The following is a 24,634-nucleotide window of genomic DNA, read 5'->3' as shown; positions in this document are numbered from 1 at the left end:
CTAATCTTAGCACTGTAACCTGTGCTGGTTTAGTGTGGAGCCAGCTCTCGGTTACTCATTTTGAAGGCCAGATCAGGCAGTTTTATGTAAGGCTCACCCCAGTTCTCATGTTCTGAGGTGCTGACTCCTGAGGAGAATGTTCAAAGTTTCATTTCATTTTTATAACTTCTGACATAATGTGTGAAATTAGTTGCACAAAATCAAGTTGGGATGTAAGTGGTGGGGAAAGTATGTGCTTAGAATGTAGAAGGCACTACAAAAAGGGGGAAAAGAACCTTTTCTGAGTATAGTGGTACACATCTCTAAGACCACCATCCAAGACTGAGGCCAAGGATCAAGGCCAGAATGAGTCTCTGTCTAAAGTAATTAAATAGGCTAGGTGTGTAATTTATAATCCAAGATTTCATTTAGTTTTAAATAGTTTAGACTATTTGATAGGTCTTAAGACAGTAGGAAAATATGTTTTAGGAAGGAAGGAAGGTAGGCAGCAGGGAGGGAGGGAGGGAGAGAGGATGAAAAGGAAGGAAGGAAGGAAGGAAGGAAGGAAGGAAGGAAGGAAGGAAGGCAGGCCAACCTATCACACCTGAAGAGTGACATCTAAGATAGTTCTCTAGTCTCTGTCTACACACACACACACACACTTACACACATGAACATAGAATCACACATACAGACTATGAGAAAATTTCAGGAACAGTAACATCTTAAGAAAGGAAGTATAGATCTGGGTGGTGGTTCACACCTTTAATCCCAGCACTTGGGAGGCAAAGGCAGGCAGATCTGAATTCTAGGCCAGCCTGGTCTATAGAGTGAGTTTCAGGATAGCCCAGGCTATGCAGAAAAACCCTGTCATAAAAAAAAAAAAAAAAAAAAAAAGGGAGGGTTGGAGAGGAAGAAAAGGGAAGGGAGGTAGGGAGGGTGGGAGAAAGGAAGGGAGAGAGGAAGGAGGGGAGGGAGAGAGGGAGGGAGGGAGGGGGAGTGAAAGGAGTTGGGAGGGAAGGAGAGGGAAGGGGAGGGAAAGAACAGAACACATTAAGTGCAGTTGAACACGTTAGTTATTGGCTCATGAGCCTGACTTCTGGACCAGTTTCCTTCCCCTTACTGATGTGACTTTAAATGCCTATGTCAGTTTTTCTAACTTTACTTGGTGATTGAATTGCTCAAAGTTTGTTTTCCTCCTATATTCTTAAAGAGCACTTATTAAACACTTTTGTCAAACGGTGATTTTTATATGCTTCTAGTTCAGTAAAGGTCTCAGTTGATGAAGATATTTTTTCTCTATTATGTCATTTGAATATTTAAGTTTTCTTTTTCCTCAAAGGCCTGAGGGAGTCGCTTTTGTGTCCCTGAGATTATTTTCATCTACATAAATTGGCCTTCGTGTCTTCACTGAATCTCCCAAAGGCCTGCCAAATGAATCTTTTTCATTACATCAGATACTGTTGGAACCTCTATCGCATTGATTCCCTCACAAATATTATTACTGCATCTTCATGTTAATGGACCGTCATGGTTGAGGATGTATCTGTAATCATTGAGAATTTGGTGTGTCCATAGTGCTGAGTAGATCTGACACAAAATTTCGTAATTGAGTAGTTTGGTCATGTGAGCAGTGATGTTGGTTGTATCTAGAATGTTTCTTTAAATGTCTAGCTAAGTTTGAAGCTTCTGTGAATATTTAACAGAATATACAGTTAGTTTTGCTTCTGAGAGCTTTAACTTTGAGGCTCATCAATGTGATTCACATTTCAGGTCATTGATGAACATGTATGTTTTTAGTTGTCTCAGGATAGATCTTGGTTGTCTTTCTCATTCCATTAAGAGCAAACGTCCACTTTGAAGCAGACAGACATCCAGAAGCCATGTGATAGATCCGTTGCTTTCTCTGGCATGCTGTCTTACCAGAACCTCGACTTCATTTGATAGATTCACATCTTTCTAAGCTTTGGTTGTTTCTATCAGATTTAGAGATGTAGTAATAGGACTAATAGGCAGTTTAAGTGAAAATAAACTTAGTTGTATAAATCATAAACTAAACTGTATCTTAAAAGGAAATCCCAGTTCTCAACGTGGCACCCAGCTTGGATTTGTAACTTTATGTTTGTTTTGGTTATTGAAATGTCACATGATCTAGTGTTATCTTCTGAGCTTTGCTATTTGGATCAAATTCTGTTTTGTCTCTTCGATTACTTAGAATTTATTTTCTCAGACTACTTATTGTTTCTTACTTGTTTCTTTTTCAATAGCAGTAAATATCTGTTCTACAATAATTTTGCATTTTTGGCAAAGTATGGTAGAAAATATCAACCTGTTGCTTAGAAAGAAAAATGAGGGACAGATTATTCATGTTCAGGTCTCAGCCTGGCTTTTCAGTAGCAACACTGACTTAGAGCTACAGCCTGAGAACACTGGTTGGATGATGGATGGCTGAGTGTGCTGCGTTAGCCTTTGGGTGGTAGTGTGGATGTGTTCTGAATGCTAAGTACCTGGCACTGCCTGTAACAACCGACTGTATATCAGTTTTATGTTTGCCGTGTGAAGCTGTGCAGGGGTGGTCTCTGCAGAGCAGAGGTACTTTCTTCTCTCATTTTATGGACTTCTGGGAATAAGAGCATAATAATGTGGAGGTAGATAAAGATTTCCTTCCATAGGTTGTCAGCTTAGGCATTTTCCCACCCATTTTTTAAGTCAGAAATTTTTTGATCTTTATCATACCACCTTCCTGTCAACATGTCTTTTTATTTTGTTTTTTGTTTGTTTTCCCTAAGATTACAGTGTTACAAAGAATAGTTGGCATTCTGGCCTCAAAATTTTGTACTTTTCACTCTCACTTTAAAGTGGGAAAAAACAATTGATTCTATGTACAGATTTTATCTTTGACATATTTTATATCATTCTAGCTATACATTGTCTTTAAAACTGTAATAATAGCTGTTTAATTCTGAAATAATATCTAATTCTAGAGTTTTGATATTGAATGTTGTAGTTTTATAGTTTATGTGCTAAGTGGTATGTGTATATATATTTGATCGTAATTTAGTAAATTTGATCCATTTTCTTTTGAATTGATACTAATTTTCCTACTGATTAATAAGAGTTCATGGACACTAAAATATCTGTTTTATTGCATGTGGTAAATATTTTTTAATTTTTATTTTATAAGAAGGAGTCCCAGCATCTGGCCTATAAATTGTGTCTATCTAGCCTGGCCTGGTCTGAAATTCATGCATCTTCTCCCTCTACCTGTCACATACTAGGCTCACAGGCTTGTACTACCACAGCCAATTTTGTTATTTTCATGATTTCAACTTTTTACATTTTACTTAGTCATGTTAAAGAAATTTAATTTTTTTTCCTTTTTTGCCACTTGCCTTTGGTTTTCTTTTTAGTATACTTTTATTTATACTTCATTGATTTAAAAAAACTTTGAATAATTCTTTGATAATTTTATATATTTTGATCAGGTTCATCTCCAACTTCATCCCTTAACTCTTCCTAGATCCTCTACTCCCTCCATATCATCTGCAATGTCATGTTTCCTTCTTTGTCTTAATAATCCATTGATCTCATTGATTCTAGTTTGTCATATACTTCTGGAGGTGGGGCCACCCGCTGGTAGGGTCAACCAACTAGAAGGTAGACAACTGACTTTCTCTTCCTCCACCAGTAGCCAGCAACTGTGCATAGCTCCTCAGTTGTGTGTGTGTGTGTGTGTGTGTGTGTGTGTGTGTGTGTGCGCGTGCTCACGTGCAGGGGCTTCATGAGCCCCTTCCCCCTCCACGCCAGACTGTTGACTGGCTTAAACTTATGTAGGTCTTATGCGGATAACCACACTGCTGTGAATGAGTTCATGAGTGTAGCAGCTCTGTTAGTTCAGAAGGCACTGGTTTGCTCTGTTCTCTCTGCCCTCTCTTCAAAGGTGGTCCCTAAACCTTCTGAAATGGGTGTGATATAGATGTCCTATTTGTATCTGAGCAGTCTGTCATAACATTCTATGCAATTAGACTATTTGCAATTTCTGCATTAACCACCTTCTGCACAAGGAAACTTCTCCATGAAATCTAGAAACTGTACTAATTCATTGGTAATTCATTCATTCATAGAAGACTGATACTGTGTTCCCTTAACAAAATAATAGTAGTAGGCTTACCCTAGGGGCGGTAAGCTCTTCAACATGGATTCTTGGCCAGATTAGTAGTAGCAGGGTTGTGTTTCTGCCTATGAAGTGGGCCAAAAATTGAACTAGAAAGTGGTTGGCTACCCATGTAGCACTGTGCCACTATGGCCTCCATTGATACGTTACCATGCTGGTCATTGTTGCAGTTCTTGGGATTCATAACAGTTGATGACCACATAGCATCATCCAGTACTATGGGAGCTAGCCCGAGGGAGGAATCTTCCAGATCAGTACTAACTTGGTTTCTCCATGTCCTGTGATCAATGATTGTGATCCCAACAGCAATAGGATCTTATCAATTTCTGATGAGAAACCAAGAACAATGACAGTAGTCGGGTTGTTCTGAAGGTCTCCAAGGTACCTCTGACCAACAACCAGCAGAGAATATTCTATACTTTGCATTGCACTTTTTATTTGGCAACACAAAGCTTCTGGGATACAACTGAATATGTGTATATGTACATACTGACACACACACACACACACACACACACACTCCCAAAGTGGTAGGTTCTCATATGGCTTTTCCAAACATCCTTAGTTACTTTGTCCTGCCCTACCCCTCTTCCACCTTACCTTTCCATTTCTTTCCCCATTATTCTATATTTTTCCTTCATGTCATATGTGTTCTACTATCCCTAGTCCCTCACAATCTTTCTTTCCCCTCCCTACTCACTAATGTTCCCCTTCTAGTTTGCTGAATTCTATAGATACTACAATTAAACACACAAATCTAAAGATTCAGCTTTAGGAGTTTTCAGCTTTGACTGTGCATCTTTGATCTAGATCTGTCTTGTCTTGCATTGAGTACTTATATGGGGACCGAGGAACTGTGGAGCCATGGGGTGAAGTGGAAACTTTAAGTGTTCTTTGGAAGGTCAGTGTGTTGGATGGTGTCTTGCTGGCGCAAACACATGAAGGAACATTTCATTAAAGTAAACACAGGTGAAAGACTAAGGCAGACTTGTGAAGGAATGTTTCACTGAAGCAGACATAGGTAAAAGGATGTTCTGTTAAAGCAAGCATGTGAAAGGACACGAACAACATACATGTATTAGTCCCCCTTACATTGCAAATTTGAGCTACAATTTTTGGGACTCCATAGAGCAAAACACCAAAAACTTTCTGGTGGTGTGCTGTAGTTTCTTGCCACTTCTGGGGACTCGGGCTGATTAGCAGAGTGATATCAGCTGAGACAGATGTAAGAGCTGAGGCAAGACCGGTGGAGGACGTGCCATGTTTTTAGGGTATAAATAGAACTTGACGGATAGTGACAGGGCTGAGGTTGGCTTCCTAGTACAGCTAGCTGTGCAACGCTTGTGGGTCTCTCATCTTTACTGGTCTCCAATTTGCTGAGAAAGGTACAGCCAGAGCTTCTGGCATCCCTCTGGGTCCCTCCTGCTGACTTGTGTGAAGGCAGAGGCCTGGCTATCTCTGCTATGTAGTGACACCACTGTTGATTCATGTTTGCTATTCTGACTCTACCAAACTGGACTGCTGGTGTATCTGTGAAGTGTTTGCAAGTGGATCGAGTTGCCACTGCTCACCTGTGAACTGAACTGCCGATTTCAGACAACACAGATGAGAGTTGCTCCAAAGAACCTTTCCAAACAGGTCCACTCCCCCCATATCCTTTCTTTTCCACTACCTCTGATGGGTGATGGGCTACAAGGGAGGTTAAAGTGTTTAAGAACCATCATTAAAAGTAGGTTTTGAAAAAAATTAAAGTTACAGTTGGAAGCAGCCTGGAGCAAGAGTGGAGTATAGTCATGTCCAAAGCCCAGATTTGGAAATCTCGTCCTGAGATCAGCAGGAGTAGGATTACTGCCCGTCCCACCCCCTGCCATGTCCCAGGCCTGCATGATCAAGTGCACATAGACCTGTGACCTTAACTTTGCCTAACCAGTGAACTTCAAATAAGCAAGCAGCTAGGCTGAATTTCCTCTTCCCTTGTAAGATCATGTCCAGTAACACCTGCAATTCCTCCTTTTGCAAACTTAGGCACCCTGACTCCAGCCAATGATGTACACTTACCTGGATAGTTCCTACTCAAAGGTTTGAATAGCCTTTGTTCCTCCCACTAAAATGAGCTGTCTCACTGAAGCCTGTTCCCCAAGTCTGTTCTCATGCTCACTTGCCACCTGAGGTGTCCACCTTGCTTCCCCATTAGGATCCAGTATTTGTGACTGTGGGTAGGTCATACCATATGGGCAGGGAAGTGGAGCCTGAACAACAGACTTACACAGTGTTTAGCCATTTGTACTATATTATTTGCTGAACAATCTCATTTGTAATTATAGACGTAAAATACTATTTTTGTCATGTGCTCAGTTTTCTTTTGAGATTATGTCTATTTTTAACTTGATTCTAATTAATTTCCCAGTTGCAGTGTCAATATTGTAGAATTTTGTCAGATTTCCCATTATTCTTCGCACCAGTCCTTAGAGATGAATTGTAAAGCAGTCCTGGTGCTATTTTTGATGAGATCACAGTGAGCTTTCATGGGATGTTTCTTGACCACCCTTTAGTGCTGGTCTTAGTGATCAGTGTGAAGTTTCACAGTCCTTGTTCCAGAATAGCTTTTCATTTTACCCGTCCTTCTACTTCGTGTCATAACAGCCATGTAATGTGTGCATGTGTGTGTCTGTGTGTGTGTTTGCTTTTCATTTGGCCTTGACTGGGATTAGCTAGAGCAGTTGAATATGAAGCCTGTCTTGTGTTTTTAATCATGCAGCTTCATGTCTTCTCATTCCCTATGCAAACAATGCCCTGCCTCTAACCCTCCACTTTGTCTTGGGTCTGTTGTGTTTTAGTGTTTTTTTCAATTTTACCTAATTGGATACAATGCCTTTCTAATATTTAGTTTCTGTGAACTAACTCCTCCCCTCAGTGTAGTTCATTTTAAAAGTTAGTTTGGCAGAAGTCTCTATTTTCACTATCCATTCTCCTACCACATCTCTTGAAAGCTAGATTTTAAATCTTTCTAGTAAGAAAGTTTTGTTTTAATTTTTCACTATGATAAAACATATATGGCATAAATTTACATCATTTACATCATTTATATAGGACCTCATGTGAGTAGAATTATCTACTATTTACCTTTTTATGGTTTTGTGTTTTAAGTGATATAGAATGAAAGTTTTCAAGGTTTACTCAAGTTGTGGCATTCTGAGAATTACATTATTTTTTAATTAGTTATTTGTTTCCATTAATTGAGGCACAGTAACCAAAATATAAAATACCAATATAAAAATCTGCCATTATCATGCTGAGTGCTTTCACATTGTTGTACAACTGTTATCACTATCTGTTCCAGAATATTCTACTAATAAAATAATAATAATAACAACAACTTTTGTGTTCCTCTTGTCTCAGTCACTGATAACTACTTGCTGCTTTCTGTCTCAAATTTGCGTAGAATAAAGAGTGCATATAAGTGGGATCATTCAGTCTGTGTCCTATTGTGTCTTGAATCTCATTTAACATAATGTCTTCTGAGTTTACCCATGTTGTAGCATGTGTTGGAGCTTTATTTCTTTTCATGCCTAGATAATCGACTATAGTAAGTAGTTGATAATAGTACATACCACATTTTGTTTATACTTTCCTCCACTTGAGTTTTGTTTCCCATTTGGCTGTCATGAGCTGTGGACATTACAGTACATAGATCTGATTAAACTTCTGCTTTCTCCTAAGGGATGGCTTAGCTGGGCTGGCCATTTGATAAGTCTGTATTTCACATTGTATAGAACTTTCTACATTAGTTGAACAGCTTTCCATTCCCACTAGCAGTCCATGGGGGCCACATATTCTGTATGGCTCACTGCTTTTTATTTTGTGATCCTGTTCCTTTTTAGTAGTAACCATTGTGTTAGTGTGAAGTAGCATTTTTCTGGTTTGGGTGGTTTTTCCTAATTGAGTGATACTTGTAAATATCTTTTCATGTGCTTATTGGACACATCTGTATATCATTTGAGAAATGTTTAGGTCCTTTACACATTTTTGAGTTGGGTTCTTTTTTAGTTATTTGATACTTTCTTTTTTTTATTAGATATTTTCTTTATTTACATTTCAAATGCTATCCCAGAAGTTCCCTGAAAACAGAAAATAAAAGGTTCAAAACAAGACATTTATCAAATAGCATTGAGAATAAAATTAATACCCGAAGCATATAATAGTATTGTCTAAATAACAAACTAGCAGGATCAACTACATGCTGTGCACAGCAGATATACTTCAGATTATATTATTGAGATTCACCTCACTGTTCTACCAGTATTACACTTGAAGGTTTGCAGCAAGTCTGCACTGAGCTGAATGTGTGTGCATCGTGGATTGAATGGGAAATGTGCTCCATGTATTTGAACTCTTGGTCTCAGTTGGCAATGTTGTCAGGGAAGGCTATAGACCTGCTAATGTTAGGAGTCCGTGATAGTTAAAATTGAAATTTGCCTTTTGTCTTCGTCTTATAAACATGGATGGGCTCAGGATGCATAAACACACACTGATGGCAGGTTCCTGTGTTTGTTACTGGTTTTTATCTCCCCACTAAAGTCTTTACAGATGGGTACTCTTCTGAAGCAGAGTTTGAGTGACTTGTGTAATGTCTAATATAAAGGTAAATGCCTGTTTATATTAAGCAATATAAAGCAATAGGAGGCAATAAGAAGCAATAGGAGGAAAAGACGGGCAACAGTCAAATTTCAGTTTAAGTAGAGTGTACTGTTCAGTGGGGCACACTTAGGCCACTGAAGTCATGTGGGGCTGGTTAGCACAGACCCCTTCTCTGGCTCCCCAAGCACTCTTTCTAGTACCCGCTTTGTCTGTGTGGCTGAGTCTCCTCTGCTTGTCAATTCAGTAAGGAAACTTGGATCTATGTATTTTTCCAGACTTTCTCTATACAATTTTCTGAAATAGAGAAAAAGTAATTAAATATTACTTGTGGGTCCTGATAAGAATTAAGAAGATAACATTATTTTTGACTCAAGTAATTCTCATTCAGGTTGGGTAGTCTGATACCATTATTCTTACGGTTTCTTTTGATAGATCTCTTGATGAAGATACTCTGTGTGTGTCAGGGGAGAAATCTGAGGCATTAAGAGGGGGCTTGCCACATCTGTGGAATATATAGTGTCAAACTGAAACTTTGTATTTTTTTCTTGTGTACATGAGTCTGTATATGTTTCAGTATGTGTATGTAGAGAGGACGTGTGACGTGTGTGTGTGTGTTGAGACAGGAATCAGTATGGATGCCTTCCTCAATTGTTCGTTACCTTATTATTTGAGATAAGGTCTCTCCCTAAACCTGGAACTTACAGATTAGGTGAGACTGGCTGGTTCGGGAGCCCAGTGATCCTCCTGTTGTAGCCTCCCCAGCACAGGGTTGCTGCACTTGACATTTTTACATGGGTGCTAAGGATCTGAACTTGGGTCCTCATGCTTTTATAACAAGAAAGCACTTTACCTTAGCCACTGTTGTCACCTAACCCTTGGCTTTGCGTATTCTTAGGTATTTCTGTTTGTTTTTGCTGTGTTGCAATTGTAAGTTCTTTGGTCACATGAGAGCTTAAACTGTGACAAATTTAAGAAAATATGTGTTCATTTGTCTTCAAAAATAAATTTAGGATATTTTGCCTTACCTTCTGTGATGTCATATTGACATTTTAAAAAGACTTTCAGACAAAAAAAAATGCAAAAAAAAATGTACAAGCCAAGTTTAATAGCAATTATTTTTTATCATAAAAAATCTTATTCTTTGTATGAGGTTTTATTTTGTTTCTTTTTTTATTAGATATTTTTTATTTACATTTCAAATGTTATCCCCTTTCCTAGTTTCCCTCTGAAAATCCTCTCCCCCCACCCCCCCGCTCCCCAACCCACCCACTCCCATTCCTGGTCCTGGCATTCCCCTATACTAGGGCATAGGCCTTCACAGAACCAAGGGCCTCTCCTCCCATTGATGACTGACTAGGCCATCCTTTGCTACATATATAGCTAGAGCCACAAGTCCTACCATGTGTTTTCTTTGATTGGTGGTATAGTTCCAAGGAACTCTGAGGGTACTGGTTAGTTCATATTGATGTTCCTTCTATGGGGCTTCAATCCCCTTCAGCTCTCTGGGTAGTATGAGGTTTTAAAAATAAATATTTTATTGTTAGTTTGCTAAAGAGGGAAGTAGAAGATGGAATGAGATTATTTCTGACAAAGTCCAAATAATTTTTACTGACAATTTTGCCTAATAACACACACACACACACACACACAAACCATTTATTCTGTTTTGCAGTGATATTTTTTTAATATAAGCCAGTACCTAGCCCTGAGCCAACTGTGTCCATTCATACATGTAGCTGTCTTATGATGTGATCCAGCCATATGACTGTACCTATGGGATGTTAACTTTAATAGAGGTAGAAGTTTTTACTTCTGAAATTTATCAAATCTCAGATTTTATTCTAGATATAAAATATTATTTTAATGTGTATGCTTTAAAGCCTTAATAATAACAGCCCATATTTTTTACTCTGTTCTTTTTTTCAAATTTAAAAAATAATAATATTACTAGCTTGATGATTTGGTTAATTTAAAAGATATATATATATTTTTTTAAAGCTTAAATAGCAAGAGAATTAAAAATTCGTAGTATCTGGATTACTTGATTGGTGCCACGTCAGTTTTCTTATGTCTGATGAGACACAGAAAGCAGCTGGGGAGAATGCTTGTCACTGGTTTCCATAGTAACTCCCAAGCTGCTCTGGAACTCAGAGGCTGGAGCCACGGTAAAGGGTCTCATTAAAAGGGCAAAGGACATGAAGGGTTCGAGCATACACTTTTAATTAGTTGCCAAAGCTGTGTAGAAGTAGAGGAGGTGCCATGAGATAACACCATACACTGTTAGGAACAGACACTTTTGAGCTCAGAAGATGGAGAGGAGAGGAGCAGGGAGTGCTCACAGCTGGCCCTTTCTTAATCACACTGTGGACATAGGGTGCCCGCTGATGGAAGGGAGGCCTAGCCTCTTACTGATGAAAATGCAGGGAATGCTTGTCATTCCAATGTCACCACAGAACCATCATTTATTCAGAGCAGTGCCCTTTCGCCTTTCCTGGCAGGGACTGAACTGTCAGGAAATAAAGCACCATCTTAGGGGTCTAGCAGTGGCTGCATGCGGTTTTATTTTAAATGCAAAGGAGACAGTTGCCCAAATTATTAACTGTTGAGGTATATTACATTTTCAATCAGTTTGGGGGCATATTAAATTTGAATGAGTTAAAATAATTTAGGAAAAGTAGACAGGAATGATTATTTTCTTTTAGAAAATTATGGTGGATAAAAGATTAATAACTCTTTTAAGACAGAATTCTTCAAAGATTTTCTTTTGAGTTGCAATCTATAAAGAATCATCTTGTGTTGCATTGCAGTTCAACACATTATTTCTTCCTGTTGCTATAGAAACTAATTCTGGTGCAGCTGTGATTGCTAATCAAAATTCTAACATTTTCCCACCTTTCCCCCTCCTAGTTTTTCATTTTATTTTTAGTTATAAAATAATAGATTTCAATGCTGAGTTCAGTGGTCAAACATTAATGCAAAGACCTTATAAAATTTGAGTCCTTTTCTTTGAAAATACAGAGATATTCTTATTGTATACAGTTTTTTTATGAATAACAAGGAAACAAAGCCTTTTGCTGAATATCAAAGATCTATAATTGCTGTATTACATCAACATTGTGAGGCACTTAGCTGCTTCATAACCCTAAATTGCTACTGTTTCAACATCTATTTCTGAGATGTCTGCTTACTTGGTATTATAAAAATGAAGAAAAAAGAATCCTCAGAATGTCTGAAGTCTTTTCATATAAAACGTAAATGGAACTTCATTGTTTCATCCTCACAGTATTGAAATCGCGTCGTTCGTGAACATAGTGAACAGGAGCTAAGTTTTTGCTCTCCTTTTTGTCTTTATTAGTGTATACCCTCCAACAGGTCATAGTGTTGATTTCATCCAGTATAAAACTTAAGTGTATTTCACACGGCAGAACAGTCATGCTTTTTTTTAAAGAACATTATTTTTCATTTTATGTAATAACAAGCATAAAATTTTATAAATAATTTATTTATAGCAAAAAATATTCTGTCTTTGAACACACATTCACCCAAAACACATGCTCAGTAGGGCTTAAGATGATTCTATATTCAGTCTTTAGTGTGTTTTATATCAGTTACAATGTGAATTTGCATATTCAGTCATTTGCCAGATTTTTATTTTATGATTTAGATGAAGTAAAAATTGAATTTTATTAAAGTCTTTTATTTGGAACCTAGATGTGAAAAAATACCTTTGTTTCAGTAAAAAATACATGGTAAGTGTAATAGATATAATTTAATGATATTATTTTATTAATTCTTTTATCTTCCATTTATTTGTGTTCCCTTGGTTAAACAATTTTTAAGCTTCTTGATAGAAAGATTCTGTCTTACTTTATATTGCCTGAAACTATCACGTGTTTGGTAATTTATCGATTGAGACTCTGTGTTGTGAGAATATTACAGTTTTCCCTCCTCAAACCCTGATAATGTGTGTGTGTGTGTGTGTGTGTGTGTATGTGTGTACTTAGATTTTTGAGGTACAAAATTCTCATGTCATGCGATTCACTCATTTAATGTTTTCAGAGAATGGTACAATTGTTAGGGCATTCTTTTTTTTTTTAAAGATTTATTTATTTATTATATGTAAGTACACTGTAGCTATCTTCAGACACTCCAGAAGAGGGCGTCAGATCTTGTTATGGGTGGTTGTAAGCCACCATGTGGTTGCTGGGATTTGAACTCCGGACCTTCGGAAGAGCCGTCGGGTGCTCTTACCCACTGAGCTATCTCACCAGCCCCTTGTTAGGGCATTCTTAGCACTCACCACTAATATTCATTCAATCAAAAGCACAGTTCTAGCAGCTACTGTGTTTGATACCAGTACCATTACTCACACTGAATGTGTTCCTCTTCTTCACCTTTTGTATAGCTGGAAAGCACAGTAAGCGGCTTTCTGTGGCTCTTGCCTCTTCTCTGTATGGCTAAATGGGCTTCTCTTATAAAGATGCCTGCTTTCTGTTGTTATCTCATCGCTGACAGACACTTAGCATCCTTCTACTTTTTGGTAGCCTTAAATAAGCTGCTGGAATATGTGTATACAGAACATTATGTAGGAACATATTTCCGTATATCGTGAATATGAAATTGGCCATCAAAGTGTCTTTAAATTATTGACAAGTCGTGTCGCTTCTCAGGCGTTCTTATCAGTAATAGGAGATTCTAGTTTACACACACCGTGTCAACCTGGTTTTGTACTCATTACTACAGACATGCTGTGAGTGTGAAGTGATACCTTTCTAAGATTTGGAAAAATTGTTTTCTTTTGGGTTTTTTTTTTTTTGTCTTTTGGGAAAATTGTTTCTAAGAATAATTACACAGTGTGCTAAGTACTAGGGAATTAGGTAAAAAATATTGACACAAAGGAAGGAATTGTTAATAGACCAGAAAGCCTATGTCAGGACTGGAGCAGTAAAAACAAAAGTGTAATTGTAGCAAATACTGTATATGGTATCAGTGAGGTATGAAACTACACATCTGTTTCAGGGAGCTATAACTCTCTGAAAAGGATGGTATGGTGGTGTTCAGATGCATGTGATTATGGAATTAGTTCTGGAGGCAGGGGGACTCCTAGGATGTCAGCCTAGCCTGGGTGACATAGTAGGCTACCATGTAAGGTTTTCATAAGGATTTCTTCCAAATCAATAATGAGAAGTCATCAGTTTGTCTCTAAAATGTGCAGGGTTTGGACAGAGGCATCACCAGAGAAAATTTATGAATGGACAATTAACACAGAGAAGATGCTCAAGCCATTAGTCACCCAGGGAAGTGTACAGTCAAAACACCGAGGTTCCTTCACACAATGAGCTGGAGGGAATAAAACTTAACATACTGCCAGTGCCAGTGTTAAAGAAGAAAAGAAACAGGTGACCCCTTCACATGCGGCTGGTTTGAAGGCAGAGTGGTACAACCACTTGGGAAGTATTTAAACTGTGGGCTTCCTACAATAGAATAGTAATTAAAATACATAAACTCTAGACAAATTCGACAACGTAGTTAAATTGCAGAGGCAGCATTTATGAAAGGGGAAAAGGTCAGATACAGCTATTCTGAGTGGTTCTGATTCTGTGACATTCTAGAAAAGGAATGGAAATATTGAAAAAAAATCGCAAGTTGCCCTGGAGCTGGATTCATTGGAGACAAAGGAATGAACAGGATCAGTCAGGGATATAAACTTGTTGTTTTTTTTTTTTATCTCAAGTGTGGTCGTGATGACCCAATTGCAGGCATTTATTAAGACTCACCGAAGGAGCTGGATTTTACTTTCCATAAGTCAGTAGAACATATTGTCTTGGTTGGGGTGTCTGTTACTGTGGTAAAACATCATGACCAAAAACAACTTGGGAAGGAAGGGGTTCATTGCAGCTTACAACTCTCAGGCCACACTCTGTCACTGAAGTTAGGGCAGGAACTCAGAGCAAAAACCTGGAGATAGGCTCTGAAACAGGCCATGAAGAAGTACTTCTTACTGGCTTGTTCTCCATGACTTATTCAGCCTGATTTTTTTTTTTTTTAATATACCATCCAGGGCTGCCTTTCCAGGGGTAGCACTACCCACAGAGAGCTCCCATATCTAATCATCAATAAAGAAAATCCCCTACAGACTTTCCTATTGGCCATTTTTATGAAGGCATTTCTTTCAACTGAAGTTTTCTTTCTCAGATGACTTTAACTTGTATCAAATTAACAACAAAGTAGTCAGCACATATATTTTAGAAGTAGAGGACCTAATTCATTGCCATGCTTAGCTAGCAGTCACTAGAAGGAACTCTGCTGTGTAGTAACACCTGCCTTCTGGTGAGCCTTGGGCATTACTTTTTGTGCTATGTATGGTAGGGTGGGGACTCCTGGTCCTCTTCACAGACTGCTAGGGTCCCCTTGAGTTTCCAGCCCATCAGCATCATCCCCTCTCTGTCTCAGAGCTGCCCACCTCCTGAGCACAGCAATACTGTAGCCCTCCCACATTCCAGGGATTAGGATGTCCATAGCAAAGCTGGCCTATTCCCAGTTTGGGTCATGTTTCTTACTTTAAAAATATTTGCTTTCTGTATTTTGTCCAGTTTTGTATTTTAATCCTTATTTTACATATTTGGGTGTTTTTGCCAACGTGTACATCTGCACTCAGCATACCTGGTGCCTGCAGAGGCCAGGAGACAACATCAGATCATCGGGAGATGGAGTTACAGATAGTTCTGTGCAGCCATGTGGATGCTGACACTTAAACCCAGGTCCTCTGCAACCAGTGCTTTTAACTGAGTGTTAAAGTATCTTTTATTTGCCTGTAGTGATTGTCATTTTGGAGACTTAATGCTTCTGTCTGCTAACCCAGGCCGAGTCCTGAAAGCTTCTAGCCTACATACAGTATAATCTAGGCGAATGTTTTCAGTCTCTGAAATGTGCTGCTGAATAAGCTCACCATTTGTCGCTCTTTCTGAACTCTAGCTGGCTGGTTCAACTCAGCTGTTCTGACTCAACCTCCTCTCTAAGCGGACTGATTCAATCTGGCTTCTCTCCCTGCCTCTGACTGAAATGTTCTGCTTAGCCTCATACTATGGTGATATGTTCTAATCTTCTGACTCCTCATTATCTGGCTTGTTCTGTCTTTACGTGTGTCTACCTTAGTTTCTCCTTGCAACCTGTCTCTGTAAAACTCTCCTGGTAAAACTGTGCCCATCCCTCTTTTTTTTTTCCCTCTGTGCTGCTCTCTCTTAAGTAGTCCTCTTTTCTCTCTGTTCTTGTGAGAGTTGGGCATGGTCTATTCTCTCAAATCTTTCTCTGATTCATCAGTTTGTCACTCAATTAGACATTACTTTCAAACGTGGGTGGTTCCTTCTACAAGCATTGTTTGGGTTTAAAGGTGTATACTATATTCTAGGTCATGGCTATATTCTAACCAGAGAGATTAAAGGTGTATGCTAAGGCTGAGCCACTCCACAACTGGAAACATTTTTTTTTTTCAGTAAATAACACAATCTTGTGGTTCACAGAGTGATCAAATGTCCAACAACCACTGAGCCATCTTTAAAGCCCCGATTTAATCCAGTTTTACATTTGAGTATAGCTGTAAGGTGAATCTAATATCATTTTCTTCTTCTTAGACAAAAGTAGAAATTCCTTGATGTTGTTAATCACTTATATGTTTATATATTATGCAGGATAAATTTGAATTTTGAACATGAAGATAAGTGATAAGCATATATATATTAATATAATTGATAAAATTGAGTGAAATCACAATTATAATTTTCCAACAATCCTCCCTTAAATTCAAGGAAGAATTTGTCAGTTTCATTGTAGTTGAATAAAATAAAGAAATGATACCACTATTGATACTGAGTTGTGTTTGTGTTATTTGAAGATGTCAAAATGTACTTTTTAGTTTTACCTTGGATGTGTATGCATGTGTTGGTTTGTGTGAGGGCAGGTGCATGTATGAGTATGATTATGTGTGCATATGGAAGCCTCGGGTGCAATCTGCTTTTTGAGACAAGGTTTCTTACCAGACCTTATCAATTTGGTTGACCAACAAAGAGCTCAGGGGTCTCCTCCAGTTTCTGTTTGTTCAACTCTGGGGCTACAGACATGCATCACCATGCCAGACCTTTTAAATGTGAATTGTAAAAGTCAAACTCAGATCCTATGCTTGTACAGAAATCACTTTCTTTACTGGCTAGGCTGTCTCTGCAGCGCAGCCAGATAGTTTTTAACTCAAAGATTTTTCTTTTTTTTCTTCTAGCTTAATTTTGTTAAGATTTCTGAGGAATAACAAAGACCTCTGTGTTTTGGCTTCAGAAGTGTTGTATGTTTACAATGATTCCATGAATTTTATGGCAATATGTTTGAAATATCTGCTCTGTATATTTAGAATTAAACTAGAACCAAGGGCTGAGCTGATTGTGAAATCCTTGTATGGTGTTTATGAGGCCCTGGGTTCAAGTCCCCTTGTAGCACAGGAGGAATGAACGAAGGAGTGACTTTAGCGTTATATGTGTTTGCTTACCCGGGTCATCTCTGAACAGCATACCTTCAGTATTTCCTGAGGAAACTCCTCAGTCGCTTTTTCAGATTCATTATATTATCCAATGGGTCCTTTCAAGTACCGTATTTCCTTTGGTTCTATCTCAAGCCCAGGTTCTGGTGCGAGCTGGGCATCTGCTCAACTCTGAGCTACATCCAAAGCCCCGGTTTAACTAATCTTGCTATATTTTTCACATTTATTTTTGTAAGGAAATGTTTTAAATGATGATTTTATTTTTATTTCTACCACATCAGTATATTGTTCCAATATGTTATAAGTAGAAGAGTTCTTAAACTTTCTTTTTCTTTTTTCCTAATTCTCCTTTCCAGTTTTCTCCCTAGTTCTTCCTCCTCGCTCCCACTGATTCTGTATCATAATCTTAAAACAAACAAAACCAGTGCAAGTTCATGATCTTGGACCCAGAGACCTTATTGCCCATCCAGTCCTGTAAGAAGTAAGTTACCACAACCATCTTGTCTTGTGTTGAGCAAAGCACCTTAGTGGTTGTGTTCTCAGCTGTCTAGTAGGCACTAGTAGCTGTCTAGTAGCTGTCTAGTAGCTGTCAGGTAGACATGAGAGCATTTGCTGGCACAGGCATTCGTGGTTAACGTGAGCAACTCCTGCAGTGTGTGCAGATGATAACAAGGAAGTGGGGCTGTGGATGAAGCTCTTACGAACACTCAGTGTGTATGCACTGTGCACTGGAGAAGATGGTCTATTGGATTTTTCAGAAATAACAACCAAGATGATTCTTGAAGAACAGTATATAAAATTGCCTGGGAGAGGAAGAGCAAGTTAAGGGTGTTGGGTGAGGGAGGAATCCACTGCTGCTTTGCTGTGGTTGTGCTTAGTGGTCTTAAATCCTGGAGAGCTGAGGTAAATAGCTGGAGTGGAGCTGGATTGCTAAGGCTTGTGTAGAGCACACTTAAAAATACTTAGGATATTGTCCTGAATGTAATGTATAGATATTTGACCATTAAAAACTAGCTCTACAGAGCTTTAATACTGTAGAATGAAAACCGCGTATTCTGCCTGTAGAACTTTAGTAAGATGAGACATCTTCTAGGCTTATAATTGAGGACATGTTTCCTAATATGGCATAGAATGAAATGAATATGTGACCTTAGCCTGTGGACATGATGAACTAGCGAAATGTATTAACCTGCACTTGGTCACTGAATGCCTTCTTCAAAGTGCTTTTGTGGCACACAGCAAGCAATCAAGATGAATTCTGTAATCCTGATGCTGAAGCATATGGAAGTTTGAATTAGACCCTGAGGAGAACATGGTGATGATCCCCAGGAGATGCTTTTGACTGAGGATGACATGCCCAGGTTATGTATTGGAGTGGAAGAAGGGTCATGTTGAATTCAGTTGTTGAAATCCTTAGGTGCTATTTCTGGATCAATAGAATATTGAACACTAAAACACTTATCCATTAAAAACCAAAGCAGAGAAATAGAGGAAATGCAGGTGTTACACAATTTAGAAACTTTCTCTTCACCTTGCTCTATATGGGTCAAATTTTAGAAGTCTTCCTATTTGCTGCACACTTGTGGTGTGGGTTGTTGAGCATGTAAATATTTTCAGGCCCTAAAGCCATTCCAGGAGACACTATTCTCTAGACTAGCCTTAACTCCAAACTCCTCCTAGTCCTTATCCTCAGCCAGACCCATAACAGATACTTAAGAGATGAAAACCATTCTTACTCTGGTTGAAGTTGAAAATCAAATGGATGGTTGCAGAATATATCATTAAGATTTAATTTCTCTTATCTTTCAGGGTCACCTCTAAAAAGGGCTGTAATACTAGAACATTCTACCTCTGTTAGTGTTGGCATATATATCATTACCATGGTTGTTTTCTTACCCTCAGCTGGAAAGTCACAGTTATTCCTGCTGGGGCTGTGAGTGCAAAAAAGTGTTGTTCCAGCACCCATTGCACCTGCTCTTAATGACAAGATCAGCTGACACCCCCACCTCGCACCTGAGTGAGCACATGCTGTCAGCTTTGTACTGCACACTCAGTCATGGTGCTGCCTTCTTTGTTTCTGTCTGATACTAATCCTTTACCCTGTGCTCTTCCTCAGCAAAAGAAGGACTTCCCACTGCACTTGCTGAAGGCAAGGGTAGCTTGTACTGTTTCAGAGGTGAGGCAGCAAGTTGAATTTTTCCCCATTCAAAGAGAACATGTGTTGAGTAAGGAGAGTTAGCTGTTGCTGCCACCACTGCTGCTTCTGCTTGTTTTCTTCCTCCTCTTCTTCTTTCTCTTCCTCCTTTCTCTTCTTCCTCCCTTGCTTCTCCTTCCTCTTTTCTCCTTTCTTCTTTTCTAAGATAAAGTCACACTTTGTAGCCCTGGCTGGCCTGGAACTCATTATATAGATCCGGCTGGCCTCAGACTCATGGAAACCCACCTGCCTCTGCCTACTGAGTGCTGGGATTAAAGGCTATGCCAACATGTCTGATTATCAACTTTTTTTCTGTGTGGAGGATGGTCTGAGTCAGGGATTATTTCAGACCATCAAGAGAATAAGCTAAACAAGGAATGAAGAGTTTTAAGACCGTACAAAAATAATCCAAACTATATTCTAGTAAAATTCATTCAAAGGTACAAAAAGTAAAAAGATAATTTTAAACCCTAGTCTTTCACTGCGGTTCTACTGTCAGGGTTCTCTAGTGATACCTGCTGTGCTATAACCTACTGGTTGTCTAGGTTACAAATGTCAAATATAGACTTACTTCACTCTCCTCTCAGACATCAAGGCATATGTGTCCTGCTTTGAACACTATTCAAAGCTAGCAGATTCTTAGTTTCCTTTATGACTATGCCAGAGTTGTATGTTCAAATATATAGTAATCCACTTTCAAAATGGAAGGTAACACGAAGCTTGTGTATCCTCTGAAAACAGACAAGGTTCAGCAAATCCTCTCTGACTGTGGGAGGAACACTCCATTGCATCTCTTTGACCTTGTGAACTTACTGACAAGCACATTGTTTCATAAATTTTGGTAGTGAGTTCTGCCAAACCCAGGTGTTTAAGGCACACTGTCCCTTGGCTCTTCTGCTCATCTTTTCTACTTCTTTGCTGTCATATACAGAGATGAGTGTGAGGTGTTCATGCTTTCAGAATCTCTGTGGAGTGCAGGGTGGCATGGAGCAAGAAAATTCTTCCTGAAGCGGGACAGTAGAGGTATTTCTGGTGTTGCCAAGTGGAACAACCTGTTAATTTTTGTTATCCCATGTTGTTTTGAAAGAAAAGCACTTGCTAGCTAGCGCAGCATATCAAATGCCAGCCAGGGCTGTCTTAATTTGCTCAAGAAGGAGCTTCCATCTGGAGTGGCAACTGCAGTTGAAATCGTCTAATTAAGGTTATGATAATCTGCCATGGTTCTTCTTTCCTTTTTTATTTTAATTTTTTGCAATGCTTTTCAAATCTATTAGTTTTTGCAGTGGCAAAACTAGTGAAAGAATTTACTAAACATGTAATTCTCAAGTCTGTGTTTCTCTTTTGAGATGCCTTGCTGAAGAGAAGCAGCTTTGCTTGTTTGTAACTAACCGATCCTGAACAAGTGTAGCCACTGCTGAGAAATTTGAACTTTGGAGTCCATTAGTTGTTGAGAGAACACATGAACTCTGTGATTGGAAAAATAACACCAATATAATTTGGTTTTAGACATTTGATATTTTCTGGTGTTATTAATTATGAGATCGCTTTAAGATTTTACTTTTCAGTTGTCCTTTGCATGTGCGTAGAAATTCAGTTGCCTTTTCCCTTAGTAACCTCCTATGCTGAGACCATGTTGAACTTACTTTAGTATAACAAGTCCTTCCTCTTTTCTCCCATCTTTCTCTTGTTTTATGTTTTATGTCATGATAGTTACCTGAAATTACTGACAATTTTCTTTCTTTCCATTCCTTTTTTTTAAAAAAAAACCTTCTTGGTCCTGCCTTGTGTTGCACTGGCTAGAAAGGACCTCTGGTAATTGAATAGAAGTACTGATAACAGGTACTTGTGTCATTCCTGAGCTCGGAGGTAGAGGTTTCACCCCTTCACCATCAAATACGATGTTTGTTGTAGGACTTATCTGTAGGAGAGAGAGGGAATTTCTTAATTTTTCAGATTTTATCATGAATGAGTAATGAATTTTACCAAGTACTTTTTTTTAATATTACAGTTAACATAGTAGTTTTTACTGTTAATTTTTTGTGTACTAAATTTGATTGGTTAAATTTTAAATGTTAAATTCACTTAGAACACAGCGTTCTTACCAGGTTAACCAAGTTGGTTTGATACAGTGCTGCCTGTGTGGCTCTGGCTTTGCAGTGCACATATTCTGAAAATTTTTATGTCTAACTTTACAAGATGGATTAGCTAACACTTTGTTTTTCTTTGAGAGGTTTTTTTTTTTTTAACATCTCGGTGTCACATTATGCTGACATAATGAAATAATTTAGGCAATCATCTGCCTTTAATGTTATCTGGAATATATTGTGGAAGATTGGTAGGGTTTTGTCTTCCAATAGTTAGTTCACTGGGGAAGCCATCTGAGCCTACAGTTTATATTGGGAGCAGATTGTGTGGTTTTCCTTTGTCATTCTGGGCCTATTTTAAATCACTGGTTAGTTATTTTGTGATGGTATCTTGCTTTCTGAGGTGTGTTTCTAGTGTTTCCTCAGGTGATACACAGCCTGACCTAATGGACATTAATGCAGGTGCTACTGTCTTCTTTACTGTAAAGAAGAGGCCATGCACCCATGTTCTTCCTCAAAGAGCCTCTGATCACTCACTCATATCTGTGTGGACTCACAGTCTCCTCTCTCCTTTGATGAAACAGTAATCATTTACTGTAACTGTCTGCTCAGAAACTCTATTGTTCCTGTGCTCTGGCTGATGGCAGCTGCCTGATGCTGCCTCTTTGTTCTTTTGCTGTGTTCTTGCCACTCTTTTGAAGATGTTTCAACATCCACAGCCTTCCTACACTCATCTTGTACTTTCCCAAGCACAGCTCTAGAACTGGCCATTACTTTGGGCAGTTCTGGTTGTTTGTAATATTGAATATAGAATAAGATTCAACCCCTGGGCGCTGGGCTCACTGCTGCTAGGGTAATGGCATTCTCAAACCTCATTGGAAAGCCTTAGAATGTTTATTGCATGGCTGTGTGTATACGCATGAACACACATGTACATCTGTACTGTGTTAACTGAGTATATGCCTTAATTAGTGTTTCTGTTGCTGTGATAAAATACCATGACCAAAAGCAGCTGGAGGAGGAAAGGGTTTATTTCATCTTAAAACTGCATGGTGTAGTCCATAATCCAGAGAAGTCAGTTCAGAAACTCAAGCAGGGAAGGAAATGGACACAGGAACTGATGTGGAAGCCATGAAGGAATACTACTTCCTGGCTTGCTCACCCTGCTTCCTTATAGCATCCAGGACCACCAGTGCAGGAGTGGTACCACTCTGAGCCATTCTCCCGCACATCAGTACTCCAAGAGGATGCTCAACAGGCTTGCCCATAGACCGGTCTAATTGGGATATTTTTCTCAATTAATGCTTACTCTTTCAAAATGGCTCTAGTTTATGTCAAGTTGATGTAAGCTAGAACACAGTAACTGTGTATTTTCTTTTTAGTTCATATTTAAATCATCAGAGTTGGCTCTGGCTTTTTTCCCCTTCCCATATTCTATCTCCTTTATCTAACAGTAAAAGACCTGGCCACATTTACCTGGGAACATGATCTTTGACCATCAAGCCACACACAGCTTTCTCCTCTGGCATCATGCATCTGTTTGGTTTACCTCCCAGTTACAGATGGCCCTCAACATGAACTTCAGAGGGTGCTCACCACCTACCCTACAGATGATAAGCTCCTTCTGCAATTCAGCACCATGGTCAGGGCTCTTCTTTCCCTGAGCAGCCTTGTCTGTATCACTGTCCTGGGTAAGGTCATCTGTCGATGCCAGTACACACCAGTGAATTCCTGCAAGGATTGAAATCCTGGCCTCTTTCATTCTTAATATTAATAACTTACATTACCAGTTCTTCTTTTCTAACTACTCTGTTCTAGCAGTGTATCAATTTTATTTCTGTTTTTAATGAAATGTTTTTGTTAATGCTTTCTAATCTATACGTGTTTTAAAATTTATTTGTCTGCTTTTAATTTATACCTTCTATTTTCAGATTATTGTTTTTGTTTTGTTTTCTTGATGTTCCCACACATTCTAGTATATGCACTTAAACCTGCAAAATTCTTGACTGACTATATGTCAGTGAGTCTATAGGTATTATCTAACTTAACTCATTGACAGATGAAGTATGATATTTAGAAGACGAGAAAGTATTGCTTAATGAGTTAAATTGTGTCTGTTGAAGCTGTATCTGTAGCTATCTACAGAGAAGGAAGCTATGATGTTTACTTTGGTGTTTTTAACTTGTCTTCCTTAGTCATCAAAGGTTGGGATAATGTTTCAGATACCCGGGCTCTCCTGGGTGGTTTTTTTTTTTTTGTTTTTTTTTTTTGGTTGGTTGGTTTTGGGTTTTGCTTCTCCTCAGAGCTCTTTCTCATGCTTGTCACTTCTCAGTCACAAGGTGGTTACTGAACCTCAAGCAGGAGAAAGGAGATGCTGCTTGAGTGTCCCTTCTTTTATCAGGAAAACCAAACATTTCGGCACTCAGGCTGAAAGTTTCCACTTGAGCTCATTGGCAGATGCCACAGGGATACTGCTAGGAGGGCAGGGCTCACTGTGTGGGCTGTACCATGCCGCTGGGTAAAGCCACTTGGCTCATGCTGTCTTGGCTGCCACATGATTGTGGTTACTAGAGGTCCTCTCTAGTTTGGCTTCAACTGCATTGTTTTGATAACATTTTGAAGTTAGTGTACTAGCCTCAGTAGGTAAGATTCTTTTATTTAAAATTGGGGCTTTTGATCAACTATGTAAATTCATGACTCAGGAATAATTATTATTTTTTATTTGAATGAGGATGTTGGTATTTTTTAAATGGGGGCTTTAATTTTTATGTCAATTTTAAGGAGGAGCTATATTATTTGAACTGACCTTTATAGCAGTTTTATTTAAGCTACCTTTTGTAGGAGCATTGTTTAACTTTAATATTCAACACTGAATTCTGGATCTATCTACATAACCTTATCTGCTTAAATTGTATACTGATACCAGTATAACTACAGCCCTATACAGTTTCCTAGCTCTCCTATCTCATTTGTGTGTATTGGTGACATTGTATGCATATCTAGACTTAATAAATTTTGGAGTGTTCAATAACCATTATTTT

At 38.6% G+C, this 24,634-nt stretch overlaps 1 protein-coding gene across 2 annotated transcripts in view; it reads left to right on the top strand.

Moving 5' to 3' along the window:
* Positions 1-24,634, top strand: part of Syt14 (synaptotagmin 14) — a 142,277-nt gene that overhangs the window by 68,020 nt on the left and 49,623 nt on the right. The window lies entirely within an intron of this gene.

This window comes from Mus pahari, chromosome 5, assembly GCF_900095145.1.
Source record: "Mus pahari chromosome 5, PAHARI_EIJ_v1.1, whole genome shotgun sequence".
NCBI lineage: Eukaryota > Metazoa > Chordata > Mammalia > Rodentia > Muridae > Mus > Mus pahari.
This window is presented reverse-complemented; position numbering and strand designations above follow the sequence as displayed.